Source organism: Sorex fumeus, unplaced genomic scaffold (genome assembly GCF_029834395.1).
Source record: "Sorex fumeus unplaced genomic scaffold, SorFum_2.1 ptg000033l, whole genome shotgun sequence".
Taxonomy (NCBI): Eukaryota; Metazoa; Chordata; class Mammalia; order Eulipotyphla; family Soricidae; genus Sorex; species Sorex fumeus.
The window spans coordinates 27,991,930-28,013,345 of NW_026606090.1; the positions used below are offsets into that span (position 1 = coordinate 27,991,930).

At 37.0% G+C, this 21,416-nt stretch overlaps 1 pseudogene; it reads left to right on the forward strand.

Moving 5' to 3' along the window:
- The first annotated feature begins 470 nt into the window (after nucleotides 1-470).
- LOC130025966 (transcription initiation factor IIA subunit 2-like) lies at nucleotides 471-804 on the forward strand (annotated as a pseudogene).
- Nucleotides 805-21,416: the final 20,612 nt, after the last annotated feature.

The following is a 21,416-nucleotide window of genomic DNA, read 5'->3' on the forward strand; positions in this document are numbered from 1 at the left end:
ATAGAAACATTCTGGGGTGACTTTATTAATGAGTCGGTGAGAAAACATTGTTTACTGTAAATGAATATCTACATTTCTGAGATTTTCCTTAATTCAGGATCCAGTTATGAAAATGTTTTCTTCTGATAGTGTTTTGTTTTGACTAGAGATAAAAGAGATTCAATTCCAAGGGGACCATGCCTAGGCAAGATGGCTCTGAAATTACTGGACAACTAGAGGCAGAAGACATAATCCATCTATTTATAGCTTCAGTGACCATCAAAACAAAACATCCACCAAACAGATGAGGCTTGCTGTAATTTAATGGTGGGTTGAGTTTTAAAAATTATTAGAGTCGTGCGGCAGCTGGAGAGGAGGTCATGGACGTTGGTATCTCCTGCCAGGTTTCCCTGTGCTCGGTGGCAGGAAGCCCCAACCCCCCAGGGTATCAATGCAAGCCTGAATAAGGAAACAACCTCTTCTCCTGAACCATGGCATATCAGTTGCACAGAAACACTACTTTGGGAAACAGTCTTCAGGAGAGCCTTGATGAGCTCATACAGTCTCAGTAGATCACCCCGCAACTTGCCCTCCAAGTGACACTCTAGTTTGGTAAGGCTCTAAAATTCAGCACTGGCTCAGAGGCTCAGGAACCGAATCAACTTCAGTGGCTCTCTAAATACATACAGATTTTGCGACAATGTGTGGACTTTTGTATTGAATGATGTTGAATTCAGAGAGGTGACAGAACTTATTAAAGTGGATAAAGTGAAAATTGTAGCCTGTGATGATAAAAATACGGGATTCAATACTACAGAATGAATAGAAAATGCAGTGACTTTTTTTTTTATGCCGTTCTCATTATTCACTATTTGGAGAGAAGCACAGAAGAGACTTTTTTTTATTTAATCTAGCATCGCAGAAATCACTACACTGTGCTAGACTATCAGAATCCCATTAGAAAGACACCTGTACTTCTGTAACATCTCATAATTGTTATGATACAGCATGAAGAAGCAACTTTTTTCAAGTGACAAATCAGACACTGTTGTTGCCTTCCTAAGAACGTTCTTTAATAAACTCATTTTAAAACAGTGAAAAAAATTATTAGATTGATTTTATTTTGGTACATAGAGTTAAAATGAATAAATCAAATAGAGCATGAGTACATTTACTAACATATTTTTAGGTGAACTGAAGACTTCTAGTTTGTGTGTGATGTCAACAGTTTCTGAGTTAGCCAAATTTCCTGAAGTTTCAAGAAAATGTTTTAATTTGATAAAAAATTTTGACATTTAAAGATAAAAAAAATTTGCAGTCAAAATCAAAAGAAAAATTCTCACATGCATATTAATCTTTTCTAACTTGATTTTGAAATGAGGAGTTTAACAGATAGGGAACCATCATCATTCAAAACGTAAGTGTCAAGCATCTAACATTAGTTCTGCTAACTACACAGACGCTACATTAGCACTGACATGGCAAATGCCAAAAAGGACCAAGTAAGTTTTATAATTCAAATTAGAAGCTTTCATGAAAGTGTATGAGGTCAAATATGACTTTAGATACGGGCTGATGATAAGCAATAATAAAATGATAAAAATAATAAAATGATTAAGATAAAATCTGTCACTGTCCTCCCGTTTTTCATCAATTTGCTCAAGCGGGCCCAGTAACGTCTCCATTCTGAGACTTAATTGTTGTGTTTGGCATATTGAATATGTTACAGGTAGCTTGCCAGGCTTTGCTGTGCGGGCAAGATACTCTTGGTAGCTTGCTGGGCTCTCTGAGAGGGGCGGAGGAATTGAATCCGGGTCAGTCAGGTTGGTCACGTGCAAGGCAAACACCCTATAGCTGTGCTACTAGATAAAATGTTGATTATAAACTGAGAAACACAATTCTTCTATTTTTTAAAATATACCATCGGTTTGGAAGGTAGTACACTTAATCAATGGTTCTTAGGGTCTGCTACTAGCTCAAAGATTATCTGAGGCATTGCTCTGGGGACTACGTGGTCAACTGGGGTTGACCACCAGCAGGACAAATGCCTTAAACCCCGTACTAAATCTCTATACTCATAATTCTGATAAAAATATACGATATGCCAGAGCAACCTGCTTCTCATTCAATATCTAAATTTAATTTTTGGTCCTCATAACATAATTTTAAACTAATATTCTGCTATTCTGCTAATGTCTAATAATGGGAAAACTTGTCTGGTGAAAAATCATCACATGTTGGAATGACACATTTGACGAGAACATTTCTTCAGCACGTTATTAAAATGATTGAATTAAAATATTATTTTCCATCCAGAAAATAATAGTTCAATGCAACAGTATGCTTGATATGCAGATCCGGTTTGATCCCTGGCACAGCATGGTACCCAAGGATAACCAGCAGTGACCCTCTAAGCACTGATTTGGGAGTATCTCCTGAGCACCACCTGGAGTGCTTCAGACACCCCTCAAATTGGTTTATTATATTTTAATACTCATATACCTTATATTAAAACTTATTAAAAATTGAATCACTGTGAGATAGTTACAAGCTCTCATGTTTGAGTTACAATCATACAACAATCAAACACCCATCCCTCCACCAGGGCTCATTCCCCACCACCAATCTCCCCTGTACACACCCCCTTTCCCATCCTCCCACTGCCTTCATACTCTCTCTCCACTTTTGGGCATTATGGTTTGCAATGCAGATAATGAGAGGTTATCATGTGTGGTCCTTTATCGACTTTCAGCACACATCTCCCATCCTGAGCGATGCCTCCAACCATCATTTTCTTAGTGATCCCTTCTCTATCCCAGCTGCCTTCTCCCCCCATTCATGAGGCAGGCTTCCAACCATGGAGCAATCTTCCTGGCCCTTGTGTCTACTCTCCTTGGGTGTCAGTCTCATGTTATGAAAAACATCATTTCTAATGATAAACATGAAATTAAAAGTCTGCTATAGATACTATTTTCTTTGCTATTCATTTGTTAACATTCTGTCTTCTTTTCAAATCCAGTCATTTTTCATGCCATCCAGATAGCTGGAGCATTAGGTATTTATTATCTTTAACCAGTACCTGCATGAATTAAGCAGCAGTTTAGTCAGCAAATATTTTTCTGTACCTTGTTTATGTCTTCTATAAATATCATTAGCATTCCATTAGTATTAACCCACTGATTAATGATCACATAATGTAGTCAGGTTCTAATCAGTGAAAATAACTGCCTATAGCCATTTCCTCAACTGTTCATCTCCCAACTCTTTACCCTGACTAACAAAGACATGCCTACCAAATCTAAGGGTTCATGTAGTTACAGGAAACCAGATACATTATTTATAAGGATGCAGAGGCTAGAAAGTTCGGCAATGCAGCTTACCCTAGCAGCACTGTGCTCTAAGCGATTGGCAGTCGGAATCTTGCCAGTGCATTAGATGATGAGATAGAAGGATCCCTGCCAAATAAAATAGCTAAGTAATAACAAATGTTAAAGAAGAGCCTTGGGGGTTGGAGGCAGTCCTGAGTTCACTGCAGAAGCAGAATTTGGATTACCAAGCTTTTGCACTCAATGCAGAAAGAAGAATTGTAATCCCAATTAATTCTTTGTGTCTTATCATTCTTGAGTGCTTGCTTTTTAATTATAGTTATACATTACTTTTAAATGTTCCTACAGAATCTGTATACAAAGAAGAAAATTACAACTGGCCTAAAATGGGTATGGTACTGTATTTTAAGGTTAGGTAAAATTAATAGTGCATTTATCCATTCTGTTTAGCAATCCCTAGCACTATTTCAGTGAGTCAGAAAAAGCTGAATGTCCCCACCCATCCCCCCTTTAATTTCAGAGAAGAAACCCAGTTATAAAAGCACTGCTTTCTTATTGTTCTGTTTGAAATGACATATCACTACCGACAGATACCTGTCATGGCTTTAAGCAGATTTTGAGATAGTGCCATTCAAGTTTCACTTTCTATTTAATCGTCAGTCACTTGGAATTTATACCACTGTGCAACAATAAAGCTGCAAGCTTTAGATACTAATAGCAGCACAGGAAGGGAGTGCCATCTTGACTAAAGAGAAGAAAAAGAAAAAATAACCCTAAAAGTGACAAAATAAATCAATCTAAGCACATATAAAAATAGGATTGTAGAGCTGCTAAAATCCAAAGAATTTCCCATATCAACTTGAAATTTAAACAAAAAGCTTTGTGTTACTGTACCTCAAACAAATCTTCGAAAATACTATTTAAAATCAAATATAAAGTACTTGAGGCTACTTACGGCATTATCATGTTAATTCCTTTCTTTAAGTAACCCAAGTTTTAGATGTTTAAATAATTGTCTGGGGGCAGGAGCAAAAAGAGAGTATTACCCAGATTCAGTCCCTGGAATAAGGGTTAAGGCAACCCAGCCCAGTCGGAAGAGATTCTCGAGCTCAAAACCAGGTGAAAGAGCTCAAAAAGCCACAAAACTTTTTTTTTGGGGGGAGCGGGGGGGGGGGGGAGTGAGGAGGGCATACTTGGCAGGGCTAATGGACACAGGGGCAGTCCTTGCATTGCTTGGAATACACATTTTTTTTTTTACCTTGAAATGTTCTCTCTCCACCCCAAATGTGTGTATTTAGAAGTTGGAAAAAATGAGGGTTTATGATATTCCAAATTATCCAAGTGCTAAATATAATTTGGTGCCTGAATCTTATTAATTTTAGTACCTTCAATCATAGCAAATGTACCCATACATTTTTGTACCTCATTCAGGAAGCCTGATTCATAAAATTATCTAGTCTAAGTAATCTCATTAAAGTAAAAGTTCATTTGTGAAAGAGCTGAAATCATTATATGCCCTTGACAGTAGTATAGAGGTTACAAGAGGAATCCTATGATTTTATTTCGCTCTCTACCTTGACCAAACATGTGAAAAAGAACACAACACATATGTAAAAGAGGCCAAGGCAGAATCCTGCTTCTGACAAATGTTTATGTAATATTGACTCAGTGAATTATGTAAGTCCAGCCAATTACATCTGTCTAATGTGACTCATAATAACTATTCTTAGATAAAATATCTTAATTCCTATTCATTAAAATATAGTTATTATTGTGACTTTTATTCTTAACAAAAATAAAAGAAGATCAACCATATTATGGTAGGATGGCATCCCCTTATTCTAAAGCAAGAAATTTTTCAGCACCACAAGGAAAACTGTGTCCAACCAGTTTAACAGATTTTCAGGTAGTTTGCAGTAATCCAATCACAGGAAAAACATTCTTGTAAATAGCATTGTAAATAACTATTTTTTATAAAATAAATAAATATTCTATATATTAATACCAGAAGTAAATTTAAAATGCAAATATATGAAATGCAAAATATTAAAATGTTAAAAGTTAGTCAATGATAGATTATTTAATACAAATAAACATAATAATACAAAAATTAACTTCTCTTTGAAAATGAACAAGTCTTTTCTTATTTTAAGGTTTACTGTTTTTCTTATAATTATCTATGTGTGATAAACGGGAAAAAAATCACTTGGTATAAATATTGAATTCACTGAGTAAGTACTTCACAATGAGTATGGTAATACATTGTAGAAACATATCGCTTCTACTGTGTGATGCATTCTAATGTTAGGAAAGACTAACACCTAGAATCCTTCCCTCAAGATTCTCATGCGAATAGGCCCCTCTGTGTCCTCTGTAAAGGACAAGTTTGAAGCAAGTGTGACAGGACCAATAGGAAATGGCTGTAGATGGGAGAAGGGCACTTAATATTTTGTTACAACAGCAAAATAATCAAGAGTTTTACTTTATTCTTAGATTGAAAAAATATCTTCCATAATTTCAGAAAACAATTTTATTACATTATTAATCTTTGTTTGTGGGCCATACCTGGCTGTGCTCGGGGCTGATTCCTGGCTCTGTGCTTACGGATGACTCCTGAGGCACTTGGGAACCAGATAGTCTGCAGGGAATCCAAGCTGGGCTGAACACTTGCCATCCAAGTGCCTTACCTGTGGTGCTATCGCTCCTGCCTGAGAATAATTTTAATGATGCATATTCAAGTCTGCATTTCTCTTTTTATAAAGAGGAGAGGGGAGAGTTTAAAGTGGCTTCCACAACGGTGAAGACAACAGCTGCCCTGTCTGTTACGAATGCCCCTTTACAGAAGTAAACTCGGTGAACTTTCCGCCCAAAAGTCATAGCCAGTACTCGAGAAAACAGTAAAAAAAAAGAAAAAAAAAAGCAAGTGGATAATCTCACTGTCATACTTGCTTCTTCGTGTAACATGTGGTGGATGTTGTATTTCATTTTTATGTGATTCTTCAGTAAGCTGAATAGTTTAATATCTTGATCCACTTTACCTGCAAATTGAGAGTTTGCAAAAAATCCTCTTCCGTGACCTTGAGTCACCTATTTCGTTCCCAGGGCTTATCTTGCTTTCACACTCACATCTCATTTGCACATACAACTTAATCCTCCTGCCCATGATCTATTTATCCTAAAACATATACCAGGGTATGTTTTATTTTTTACAGATAACTCAACAAAGAAACACATCTTGTTTGGAGCACTGGGAATGTGAAATTGAGGAGTTGCTATGAGTCAGGCAGAGAAAATAAATCTCTCTGCATCAACTAAACTAACATTCACAAATTTTGTACAGCAGCTATTATGGACACTTAATGTCTCAGAAAAATTGTATATCTGTGTAGATATATAAATATGTATTATATTCCCTCTATGCCACATTTTATCAGAATACATTCTGTTGGATAGAGGGTGTGTCTCCTGATACATTTCATCAGAGATGGAACATGTAATATTTTACATTATGTGTAAAATACAATTTGGGGGCCGGAGCGATAGCACAGCAGGGAGGGTATGTATGCCTTGCACACAACCAATCCAGGTTCAATCCCAGACACCCCACAGGTCTCCTAAGCACCGGACAGGGATAATTCCCGAAAGCAGAGTCAGGAATAACTCCTGAGCATTGCTGGGTGTGACCCAAAAAGCCAAAATAACATAAAATACAATACAATCTTTAAATAGAGTAAAATCCTTCTTTGTAAATTAATAATCATAACCTTAGGGGCTGGAGTAATAGTACAGCAGGTAGGTCGTTTGCCTTGCACGTGGCCAACCCGGGTTCGATTCCTCCATTCCTCTCAGAGAGCCCGGCAAACAGCAGAGAGTATCCTGCCGGCAAAGCAGAGCTGGCAAACTCCCCATGGTGTATTCGGTATGCCAAAAACAGTAACAACAAGTCTCACAATGGAGACGTTACTGGTGCCCATTTGAGCAAATCAATAAACAAGGGCACGACAGTGTTATAGTGCTACAGTGCATTTCACTCAATTAGCTATAACTTTGACAAACATATTCAAGTGTACTACTTTACCCATCGTTGCATAAACAATGACTTTAGAAAATAAAAATAAAACCATTAAAATAAATTAAACTAATTAAATTAAAGGAGAGCCCGGCAAGCTACCGAGAGTATTCGATATGCCAAACACAGTATTAAAATAAAATGAAATTAATCAAGAAATTAATTTTTCCATTATATATTTCTAATTTATAGTGAAAATATTACATAATCAAAGATATCTATCTCTGAAAATTCATCTGTGTATCAAAGCTAATTTTCTGATACCAACAACAATTTTATTTTACCATATTGTGATTATGTTTCTTTAAACTCAACATAAATTTGTAATTCCTTTAAAATTCTTCAAAAACTTTCACACCCCTAGTAAATGTCAATGAATATCTAACATCTCTCTTAACCTTAGTGATTTTCTTCATATGGTATATTATAGAGTCTCCCCCTAATTTTAAACTGTGAAAAAGTTCCTAATTCTTATTTCTAGGTAAAAACAATTAAGCTTCAGGATGGGAGAGATGGTACAGGGCCTATCCTGCATACCTTGCATAGAACGGGATAAGGTCCCCTTCCTGGCTAGTGCGTTGTCCACCAAGAATCACCAGTCACCGCAGAGCACAGATCTCGGAGTGTGCCCTAAGGAACACTGATCATGGTTCATATTCATCCCCTCTCCGCCCCAAATAAAGCTGAGTTTTATTATGAAGCAAGAACAAATGGCTAATTCAAAAGAAAAAAAAAGCTTCAAGAAAGAAAAATCATTACTCAAATGTTTAAACTTTTAAATTACAGGCCACAAAATAGACGACCAAATATTCTATCTTAAGCATTATGATCTTAAAACAATTTTACATAAAAGTCTGCCATCCCATCATCCCCATCTACTTGGATTATGATTGTCAGTATACCCACAATTGACCACAATTATCCTTTCTCCTTTACCACAAACACACTCCTTCAGCCCAAAGACTATTCGACTCATTTTCCCAGATATCCTACCCTCCAGGAAAAACATATCACAAATATCAATGCCATCCTGGAATAAAATCAGGGCTGAATTATTTTATTTATTTTCGCTAAAGCCAAGTCAAATACTCCATAACCCAAGAATCAGAGAAAAAGATATCAAACTAATCCCCACCTCACCATTTACTAGCTCTCTGACCCGTAGCTGTCATTCCGTCTGTGTTTCCTGATATTTTATTTTCCTTGTTGTTGACAGGGACATCAATAGTCCAACATGTTGTTTAAACATTAAAAACAACCGACAAAAATTGTTCATTCTGAATAAAAGTTCCTGCAATATTTAAAGTCAGTCATAGGCTGTCCATCTCTGCCTCTCTTGTCACAGATCCTTTATAAAGCTTGTTGTTCACTGAAGCTGCAGCTCTGAAACACCTAAACCCTGAACAAAACAATACCTTGTATTTCCTGAATAAACTTAACAACTGAGTAAGAGACAGTCAGTCATGGATTTAAATTCAGATGAGTAGAGCTTTAGGCTTTAACCCTTACTGGCCATTATAATTGGTTTTTGAGATTTTGCTGACCTCTGGCTGACTGAGAGATCAAATGGAAGTGCCATTCCAGCAGATTTTTGAAGATCAGTTGAACTATGTATAGGGAGCCCATTTATTAAAGAAATAAATTAAGTACCTCAGCACCTCACATGCTACGTGAATTATAGTAAGAAAAGGCCTGAGTAAAACGGAGAAATCCACCAATGAATGGTTGGGGTTTATTATTCTTCTAACAAAATTCCTGGTCGGACAATAAAAATTCCTGGAATAAAATTCCAGGTCAGACGATTTTCAACCAGTGAGTGTAGCTATGATAAAAATTATTTCTATGATTTATAGTACTACACAACAAATTAAATAGTAGTCTTTAATGGTGCAAAGAGTTGCCTACTTGATTATCTAAGATTATCTTTATAGATCGCATGTTTTATAATAAATTAAGCATATAATTTCTAAATGAAAAACAAATTAGTCAGGTGATTCTAGACTAACTTTCTCTTTTATTTTTACAACATTAAGTGCTTGAATTCTGTCACCATTGAGGAGTATCCTATTCATTTCATCAAATTAAAGGATCCTGGTTACTTTATAAAAATTCTAATAAAAAGAACTTCTCTCAAGCTTAGGAAATCTATAAAATTGTAATTCAAAAAAAATAAAACATGAGATTGAAATCAGAAAATTTTACGGGCTGGAGAGATAGCATAGCAGGTAGAGCGTTTGCTTTGAACGCAGTCAATCCAGGTTTGAATCCCAGCATCCCATATGGTCCCCTGCCAGGAGTAATTCCTGAGTGTAGAGCCAGGAGTAACCCCTGTGCATCACCGGGTGTGAACAAAAAAGAAAAAAAAAAATTTCAGGTTTAAATTTCTGCCCTACCAACTACCATAATCTTTCAATCTGTCTACATATTGCTAAAACTAGACTCATTCATCTATATGTGAAATAAAACTAATATCATAAAGTTATTACACAATGCATAATTCGGTATAGGAAATCATGCCTCTCAAATACTGTGATAGAAATATCAGTTATATATATATTATACATATATATAATGCCACATATAATTATAGGGTTTAAAGCAATATGTTTTTTAAAAGATTAATGCCAACTAAATACAAAATGTTAAATAAATTCAGATTGTAAGATTAATTTTTTTTTGAGATTATCTTTTGCAGAAGAGGGATACAATGAAAGGTGTTAACTATAGGAAAGGCCAAGGCAGACGAAATTGGACATTATATTACAGTTGAAGGCAGGACTGTAAGAAAAATTAATGAATCAACTATAGGACAGTAACTTGTCTTAGTTATATGAACTGTACTGACATAAAGCTCTTACTCGAAGGCACTGTACCATTCTAAAAATCTGGAAAAGAAATCTGAACAACCAGAAAGATGGAGGTAATGCCACTGAGCAATTTCTTTTCTAAATTATCCCTTTATTGTTATATGATGCCTCATAACTTGTTTGTCACTCTCCACAACAGACGAAGTCTCCACAGTCTTGAAAAATGTCATGTTTATAGAAATCTGGAAACACAATTTGCATTCAACTAGAAGCAGCTCTCTTACAGTGACAGTACAGAGTTCATATTTTGCCACCAGTAAAAGATCTAGAATTGAAATGCCATCCTTCCAGCTGAGAATAATTTAGTAAAGGTCCTGGCAGCTTCACTACCATTAAAACAGTTAAGTCAGTTACAGCTAAGGGAGGAATGTAAGAACCATCACTCCAAATTTCACCAAAGCACCAGCAACCTGGTCCAATCTCATCAGTATCGTATCACTGTGCTATTCCCAAGTGAGAACGATGTTATCTCATTATACCAGAAGTGTTTCTACAGAGAAAAGCCTTTTTCCTTCAGCAAGCTTCTTTCAGTGCCAAACTAAAGATTAAATTGTTCATTTCATTCAGAGATTTCAAAGATAACTTCCTGCATACATAGTTTGAAAATGCATCTGTATCCGAAAATATACAATGTTTTGAAAAGACATAGTGATTTCTTGGCAAGAACTTTTAGCAGCATCATTTAGATAGAAAATCATAAACTCTTCCCTCTTCTCAGCATTAAGGGATATTTTTCTTCATTGTTCAAATAAGGTGCAAGGACTCCCGTGATTTCCAGTCTCTCTTTAGTCACACCACTTTTTCAAGTGCATGATCTCTACATAGGGAAATCATCTAAAGAAAGCAAAGTTGTGCTGTGTGCTGAATGACTCATATTCATCATCTCATATTACGCTCCCCATTGTAAATCGAGATAAAACAGATTATATTGCATCTCAGAAAAGCTAAGGAATTTGCCCAAACTCACACAGTAATTTACAACAAACTCACACAGTAATTTAGACTCAAGAGCACGAGTTCATGCAAAGGCTGTGTGCACTCCAGACCACCTGTCCTGTGACAAGTCACACGCTGCTCCAAGGTGATACATTTACCTTAATCTAGAACACAAACCCCAACGCCCCACTAAAAAAAAACTACATGTCATTTCATTTACAGACTCATTCCATTTAATATCAGAGTAGTTTTCTTTGATACACAAAACTTCACACACCATAGTAGGTCAGCAAACAATTTTAATTCTACATGTGTAATAACTTTTATTTTTATGTATAGGGGCCACCCCAGCAGTACTTGGTGTGGTGGCTGAGAGTTTTATGCAAAATTAGGGATCACTTCCTAAGCCTGGAACAAGACCAGCATATGCTCTACCGCTTGAGCAGTATTCCCAGAACTGGGTTTGTATCATTTTAGACCAAATACAAGATCTCAATATATGAAAAACAGAGTAAGTTTCCCTAAGTCATCATCCAGGTAAATGGTCCAACACAGATCTTGGCACCAAGAAGGCTTCAATAATTGTTTCCCAGTGTTATTATTTGAAATATACACTACTATTCGAGACTGTTTTCCAGAAACTTTTATTTTATTTCCATTATTGTTAATGAGTTCTCTCTTTTGTTTCCCTCACTTATATATTAAATTTGAACCATGATGAGTGTTTAATTCAATGAAGTGGTTGGTATAGCAATTGTACTTTTCATTGCATTCAATAAAAATGTCTGTAAAATGGGGTCAATGGCAGTTCAGAGAAAAGTCACTAAAGGGAGTTCTAAAACAACCCTTACTTCTTATGGACTCTCTATCTCAAGAAGTGAAAGGAAGTCCTACTAAAAGCTCAAGCTCTTATCTAACTCCTGTCACTAACATATAGTATAACACACACTCAGCAAATATTACATTTTAAATTACAGACATCTAGTTTGCAAAAAGAGATAAAGGAAAATAATGTCCATTTATTTAAAATTAGTGATTATGATTAGAAACTTGAAAAATGGCTGTGACTCCCAAAATAATGAATGTCCAATTCTAGTTTCCAATATAAAAGGAGAAGTGGGGCCATGTGAGATAGTCCAGTGGGTAAGCTGCTTCCTCACGGACACCTGACCAGGGTCCGGGACCACCAAAGTTATCCAGGGACCTTCAGGAGTAATTCTGGACCACAACACCAGAAATACACCCTGAGCATAACTGGTTTGGGTCCAAAAAGTGAAAAAGTAAACTAAAATTAAAAAATAAGTAGCAAGATTTGTCTTATAAATGAAAGGATTATTAACTTTGATGCTTTACCAATCTTTACAAAGAAGTAAAGTAAGTAAAGTGGTCAAAAGGGCAGAAAAAAAAGGTGTTGGTAGGAATAAAAAACCTCTTTAAAATTCTAGTCAAAACAACTTCTTTATTGTTATAGTGATTTAAAACAGTTATTTGACATTTTATTTCTATATTTTTAAAAAATAACTCATGTTGGTATTCAATAACCTGAGAAAATCCTCAAAAACAAAGTTAATAGGCGGAGGACGATAAAATGAAAAATGCTTCTTAGGAAAAAAATATACTGCAAATTTTAGTAACTATATTTGAACAAGCAGGGGCAATTTTTTCTTCTTCTCGCTCTTCTAATATATCACAAAGGAGAAAAGGAGAACTTCAGATCCTGGAATGTTCTGGGAGAGTTTGGGGGAGAAAGAGGATTGTCTATAGGGCTGTCATTCCAAACCATGCCTCAAGAGAGCCAAGAACATACCTTAATTGAACATCTTCACTCAGTGACCCAGCAGGGAGATGCTTAGAACAGCAAAGAAAGTGAGCTCCCCTGAGCAGAGGCTCGCATCTGTACCCACATACCTAAAGAGTGAAGGGCTGAATGACTGAGAACAGACAACTGGTTAAAGAAACTTTGGTACATCTACACAATGGAATACTATGCAACTGTTATGAAAGATGAAGTCATGAAATTTGCTTATAAGTGGATGAACATGGAGAGTATCATGCTAAGTGAAATGAGTCAGAAAGAGAGGGACAGACACAGAATGACTGCACTCATTAGTGGAATATAAAATAACATAATATGAGACAGACACCCAAGGACAGTAGACACAAGAGCCAGGAATACTGCCAAAGTTGGAAGCCTGCCTCATGAGCTGGGGGAAAAGGCAGCTGGAATAGAGAAGGGATCACTAAGTCAACGATGGTTGGAGGAATTGTTCAGGATGGAAGATGTGTGCTGAAAGTACATAAGGGACCAAACGTGATAGCCTCTCAGTATCTATACTGCAAATCATAATGCCCAAAAGTAGGGAGAGAGAGTATGGGGGAAACTGTCTGCCATGGAGGCAGGGGTGGGGTTGGAAAGGGGACATATACTGGGGACATTGATGGTGGAGGGGTGGGTGTTTGATTATTGTATGATTGAAACTCAAACACGAAAGCTTGTAACTGTATCTCATGATGATTCAATAAAAAAAAAAGTGAAAGGTTATCTGTCATTCCTATTGCTCTCCTAAAGCACATCAACCTCCTTAACACATCTGATAAATACATACGACTCCAGAAAGCCTCCTTAAAATTAAACTTAGAAAAAAAAAACACTGTCAATATATCAGTGGAGTCACCCACACAGACATGATATCGTAGCAGGATCTAACTGTCACACACCGAAAAGTGTCTACCTTCTGGCTGAAATAATGTGAGAGAAACATGTTCTTCGGGGCTTCATATATCAATCTTTTATGAATTTTTCCAAGGCCTTTGATTTTTGTGTATCTCTTAAATTTTCATCTATTTCTCTTTGGTGTTGCTTTATTTGGTTTGGGGGCCACACCCGGCAATGTTCAGGGCTTACCCCTGGCTCTGCCCTCAAGAATGACTTTTTCATACATCCACTTGCAAAATGACCCAAAAAAGAATAAACAGAGGAGGGGTCAGAAAGGGCCATGGCCATGTCGCCTATGCACGGCACCCACTGCGCCTGGTGCCTGTTCAGGGATGAGGTTATTAAGAAGTTTGTCATGGTTGGAGGGCTCGCTCGGGATGGGAGAGGTGTGCTGAAAGCAAATTATGGACCAAACACGATGGCCGCTTAGCACCTGTACTGCAAACCATAACACCCAAACAGAGAGGGAATGTGCCTGCCACAGAGGCAGGGGGTGGGAGTGGGTGGGAGTGGCAAGAGAGATACTGGGAACATTGGTGATGGAGAATGGGCACTGGTGGAGGGATGGGTACTGGGACATTGTATTACTGAAACGAAATCACGCAAGTTTGAAAGTCTGTAACTGTATCTCACAATAATTCATTAAAATAAAAAAAACTTAAAAGAAAAATTTAAAAAAATAACAAATTTGTCATTAGAAACATTGTATGAGACCACAGCCGTGAGGGTCTTTCCCAAAGCTAGCCTTTTTCAAAGCTTAAGTGCATCCCAAGCTGTGAATGAAGTTACACTGCCTTGTGAGTTGCGCCATTTGCAGCCAGGTAGTAAGAAACTGGTCTTGTGAAGCCCTCAAGAACCAAAAACCCCAACCGAGAATCAGACCTGTGGGTGCTGCCCCAAGACCCCCACCAAAACCCATGGAAGGCAAGTACAGACCTTAAGGATTGAAGACAAACTCCTCTCGGGAAAAATAAAGTGAAAATTACACTTTAAAAAAAAAAGAAAAACGAGGGGCTGGAGTGATAGCACAGCAGGTAGGATGTTTGCCTTGCAGTGGCCTGACCCGGGTTCAATTCCCAGCATCCCATATGGTCCCCCGAGCATGGCCAGGAGTAATTCCTCCTGAGTACATGAACCAGGAGTAACTGCTGTGCATCGCTGGGTGTGACCCAAAAAGCAAAAAAATTTAAAAAAGAATAATTCCTTTTAACAGAGCTTGGGGAACCATATGGGATGCCGGGGATTGAAACGGGTTGGCTGCATAAAAGGCAAGTGCCCTACAGGCTGCACGATCTCACCAGCTCCATATCTATTGTTTTTCATGCATTGTCATTGCTAACTTTTCAAGTTCCGTCTTTAGCCTGTACTGAACAGAGATTCTGCACTGCAGAATTCTGCATGATGCTTCCTTTGAGTTGAGTGTCAGACACTGAATTGTTCTCATCAAGAACAGACCTAAATGCCTCTTGCTATTGGTTCACGTTTTCAAATTACAAAGAATATATTCGTGACATTTTAAGAGATGTATTCACTTATCAGCTTGACTATATTTACTTCCAGTTTACAACAAGGAGTAGTACAAAAATGGGAGTACTAAAGTACTTTTGCATAATAAGACACAGAGCCTTTGTTCTTGGTTTAACTATTAACATTCTTATTGCAGGAATTAATTCTTTGGAGAGAGAAAGCAGAGTTGGATTTCAAAATTATTTCATTGTCCAAAGTATCACAATGATTGGAAATGTAAATTAAAATTTTCTTTTCATATTTCAAAACTCTGGAGACCAAAAGAAGCATTAATTTCATTCTAAAATTACTCAGATATACCAAAGAACAGCATCCAATTAATGACAGCATGAAGTGTCTCAATTTCAAGAGTGTTAATCATTTATTCTACGAATCATATATGGAAGAAGTTCTTCCAGAAAGTGTAAAAATAATGAAAAAAAAAGACCTAGTATTTGTTTTTATATAATCAACATGTGAAAATATAAAAACAAAGCTCAACATGATTCCTCAGTGCTAGTTAGCTAAAAGCTAAACAATCTTACTAAATCTTTTTATAGGTAGAATTAAATAAATATCCTAGGCTCCCTAGAAGGCATTATCGTTTGAGTATGTAACAAGGATACTTAGAACACAGAGGAAATCAACTTAGCCTTTTCCAGCAATTTATTTTCAGTTCTGTCTTACTAAGTTATGCCTACCTATCTAGGAAAATGGTGTTTTATACAGCCAAAAAAGACTCAAAGCGCCATACTTCATGCAATGAATATTATTATTATGGTCTTGGTACCCCAAACTAAAGGGAAAGGAAATAGGATTAAAAGGAGTCCAAAGAAACTGGCAAAGTAACTGTAGCTGCCCAAAGTACAGATCTTCTTTTCAAGACTTTACAACCATGTTTAGAGGAAAATGAAACTGTTCCTTAAACACACTTTCCAGTTTAGAAGTGAATACTTTGGCACATCTATTCATTTTGGAGCTTATCAAACTCAGAAATTACTTTAAGTCAAGAACTTAAACAAGGGAGAAAAAGACTGGCTGTATTTTCGTGGCCTGGTGAATTCCCCTGCTGGGTATCCAAGTTTAATACTACGCTATTCACGATTTATAAGTACCAAAACTATTTTTTACAAGTCCTTGCTAATTTCTGAAGTTCCCCTGATGCAGCACAAAGCCCCAATCAATCTAGCAGTTGTAGAACTCCACCAGCTCAAAGCACATTTCACATTAAACAGATGAGAACTAATATGAGATCTTGCCTAGGGACTTGCTTTCAAAAACCTTCTTAATTAGTCACTTGTTATCAAATTTGAATTAAGGACATCTATATATAGTTTCCCTTCTCCATCACTGCCAATTTTATATGAGAACTTAGGAGTTTTGCAATAGAAGCTCCAGAAAGCTAGATAGCATGTCTCAAGCAGTTGCCTGAGTATCCTTTAAGAAAAACCACAAAAATACTCCCCAATGTTCTCAGCTTCTCACCCAGTGCCAGGCATTGGAGACTATTCAGGTATCTTCCAATATCTGAAAACAATATTTTATTATACTAAAATAAACATGTGATATATCTTCTGAAATATACTTTTTCTTATGGAGAAGGAGTATATGGTTGACTGCAAGCATAGCAGGAGGCCATATCTCATCCTCAAAGCCAGAGCTAGTCTTATAAACTCAATACATTGATCCTCAACAAAGGCAAGGGAAGACAAAACATTATGTTCAGAAGCAGGTAGCACCTTGGGTTAACAACTAATGAACAGTATACTTAAATATACTTACACGAAGAAGTATTTGCTCCTTCTGTTGATACTGATATTCTAATGGGAGACTCTACAAAAACACAAAAGTGGAATGAGGTTTTATTGTGTCATGCTGTTTGGATTGAGACTAGAAATTTGCCAGGCTTCGGAAGCAGTTAGAAAAAAGGAGCACTAGAAACAGTGCAACAGAGAGGCCAAAGCATTTCGAAGTCAAAGGATTATATAAACAATATTCAAGATATACAAATTACCCCACCCCAAGACTTTTGGAAGAGCTGAGAAAGGAGTGTACAGTTCCTTGTGCACAGATATTCCATGCACAGAGGCATGAACTTCAGATATCGATCAGGCTAAAAAAATACATAGTAGAAGGAAGGTTGATAGCTTATTTTCTTAAATGTGGTCTTAATATTGAGAAATATGAATCCAAAATACAATCTCCACATTCATAGAGAATGAAATTCAACTTTCAGAGAGAGAAAAACATAGAAGAATGGGAATAGTTTTAGGCAACTTGGTCTGCTGAAATATCCTGACAACAAATGATGCTGAAGGAAAGTCATGCAAGGAAGGTCCACTTGAATATTCCATGGTGAGCAAAGGTAACATGCCAAAAACCCACATATATGATTATTGGAGATGTACAGGAGCAAGACAAAGAGAGAAGAAACGGGAGAAACATTCCAAGGAGAAAACATCGTTCATGCAGAAATAAGGAATAGGAACTGAGTTTTAATTAGTAAGGAACATGAACAACATAATATCAAAGGTGGATGAAAAATTAGCAGCCATAAAGACTTAAGCAATATATCAGAAAATAACAATGACAGCCACTACAAGTTCTAAGGAAAGTGTTACATGAGTTTAAAAGTTCAGGTTGAATCAGACTTATACAAAGCCAAAGAATAAAGTATCTGAACTTAAAAATTTCCTAAATGAATACAGAAAATTCAATATGTTTCTATCTCTTCCTTTTCTTCCCTCTGTATCTTCCTTCTCTCATCCTTTCTACTCTTCCTCCCAACCTCCTAAGTATAAGATCCTCTAAGACTCCAGTATATTATCCTACAACAAATACTAACTCTTTTGCAATGGCATTATGCATAAAAATTCTATATCACCAAAGCAATCTTTTCTGATTTTGACAGAAAAGAAAAACCTGATAAAGATAAAATTTAAAAAACCTGTGCTGGAGTGTATCTCCTCCAATGGAAAAAACAATCAATGAAGTCAAAGTATTAAATATGGAGCAATGGGAAGAAACTGAGCTGGAAGCATCTGTTCTTTCACTTACTAAGGTATGTGACTTAACATTTCTAATGCCTCAATGCTGTCATCTGTAAATAGGAAAAGGATGCCTTTTCACACAAATCTGTGGTAATCTGCAATATATGTGTGATGTAAAATCTTTGTCAACTGTAAATACCACTTAAAAACAAGCTGTCATTATACTTCAAGGTAACATTTTGAAACTTGATTTAGAAAAACTTGCTCCCAATTGAAGATTAATTTCTAAGAATTAAAATATTCTGTTGACTATAAAATAGCATACAAAAAGAGTGAAGTTAAACTATATACAGCAGACCAATTGATGAGTCATTGTTATACAAGTGATAACAGAGGTGGGTTTTAAGTGGGCTGGAGTGATAGCACAGCGGGTAGGGCATTTGCCTTCCAAGCGGCGACACAGCTGACCCGAGTTCGATTCTTCTGCCCCTCTCGGAGAGCCCAGCAAGCTACCGAGAGTATCTCGCCCGCATGCCAAAGCCTGGCAAGCTACCTGTGACGTATTCGATATGCCAAACACAGTAACAACAAGTCTCAAAATGGAGACGTTACTGGGCCCGCTCGAGCAAATCGATGAACAATGGGAGGACAGTGACAGTGACAGATGTTCAGGATAATTTCCATCAACAAACAGCATAGGCAAATGAATATTAAGAAAAAAATCAGCTTTAAAATATCCGTTTTTAAGTTTAGTGACCTACCAACTTGTCACTAGATCTCCCGAATGATGACAAGACTTTGATACATTACCCAGATACAAACTCTGAGGGATGAAAGAGAGCTGAGGCAACCTAGAGAAGCAGCTAGAAATACTGGGTGAAAAACCCTGAATTTGTAACCCAGATGTCTCCTTTACAATTCTAATAGCACAAAGCCGTATCCAGATCAAGTTCATTTTCCCAAGCCCAAGTTCAGAAGACACTGTGAAAATTGCACTGATTTATGTAAAATCCTAAAAGGCAGAAAGAATAACTGGAGGAAAATATTGGAGGAGGAAAAAAAATAGCAGTGAAATTTGGATGCAGAAGGGATTTTGATTAGTAGAAGGAGCAGCCAGCAGTTAGATCTGTGAATCTGGTTAGTGATGACTAACTTATTCTGTGAATCTGGTTAGTAATGGCTAACTTGTTCTCCTTACCTGAAGACACATATGCTCTCTCAGTTGATGCTGGCATACCAGTGATGACCTCTGCAAAAAAGAAAAGGTGTTAGGATATCATGATGAATAACCCGTAGGGGAAGATGGTGAGAGTGAGGATTTATCTGTCTAGAGAGTGACAAGTGTTTACAAATAAGAAGAAAAGGCTATCCAAGTAAGTAGCTCCGTCTTGAGCAAAGAGTATGAGATGAAATAATATTAGAATAGTCAGAAAAAATTCTCTGCTCCTAGTAGGATCAAGGAAAGAATAAATGGCAAAGAGGCTATGAGCCCTTCCAAAAGGAAGGGAGAATAGCGGACCTAAGAAAATCAAAGCTACAGATCAAAGTAATGGCCAGAATATTTAAATTATAAATATTTTGAGCAATCAAGTAATGTTTCTAGTAGAGACTTGTGCAATCATCAAGTAAAGGCACCAAACTATACATGAATTGGTGGTGATGATCAAGCTGGGAAACTTATGTGAGAGAAATGTTAGCACTGGCACAGGGCTAAGTAGGTAACTCTGCTCCCACCAAAGGAACAGTGTACACAATTCTGGATTCCAGATGTACCCTATCACAGAAATGCGACAGTTTTATACCAATTTGGAACTTGATTTCTTATTATGTATTAATTCTGTATTCATTTTATTCTTCGAAAAAGGGATTCGATGTATAATCAATTATTTTCAGTAAGTGATAAGTTTAAGGGCATAAAAGATGCAGAGAAACAATGATGAACAGCATTTACTTCACTGAGTAAAAATATCAGATGACTTGATTTTATAAAATTCTTTGTCACCCAGAAAAAAAATGTTGAATTCATTGTGAGATATGCATATATATATGTACATTTATAATGCAAAAGTTATTAGATCCAAATGAAAATCCTAAGATTAGATATGCTTTTATTTTGTGTTTTAATTTTTTTTCTTTTTTGGGTCACGCCCACCGATGCACAAGGGCTACTCTTGGCTCAGGAATCACTCCTGGCAGTGCTTGGGGACCCATATGGGATGCTGGGAATCGAACCCGGGTTGGCCGCATGCAAGGCAAATGCCCTACCCGCTGTCCTATTGCTCCAGCCCCGATTATGTATTTAAATTAATAGTCTATCAATGATTAAGTAAAAGATGTCATGGTCAATAGCATTATCATTAACAATAAAGACCCTATTAGGGTTAGGGTTTCCATAATAGTTCTGGGGGGGGTTTCTTAAGTATCAAATTTAATAGAAATATATAAAGATCAGAAATACGCCTTTACTCAGAACAAATCTTTTTGTTGCAAATTATATATGGTCCTCTCTATCAAGCATGAGAAGAGCAAACATTGAAAGTGTGAAATTATTATTAAGTCATGCAAGTTGTCTCCATTGTCTGTTATATACAGAAAAAAAATAGAAGAAAGTGAGGGTATATAAGGTGCATCAGTGTATGCATGGTAGACTTGGATTTTCCCACGCTGCATGTATTAAAAGGGCTGGAGCGATAGCACAGCGGGTAGGGCGTCTGCCTTGCACGCAGCCAACATGGCCGACCTGAGTTCGATTCCTCCGCCCCTCTCGGAGAGCCCGGCAAGCTACCGAGAGTATTCGATATGCCAGACACAGTAACAACAAAGTCTCCAATGGAGACGTTACTGGGCCCGCTCGAGCATGTATTAAAGGAGATACCCTGAATGGGTGCTAAGACACTATCTGTTTCTGGAGTGAAGTTACTAGCTTTCTTGATTCAGGTTCTAAAAACTGGCACAGTGGCAGAGCGAAGTTGATGCTGGTGTTGGGGTTAGTGTGGAAATATTATACAACTATAACTCAACTATCAA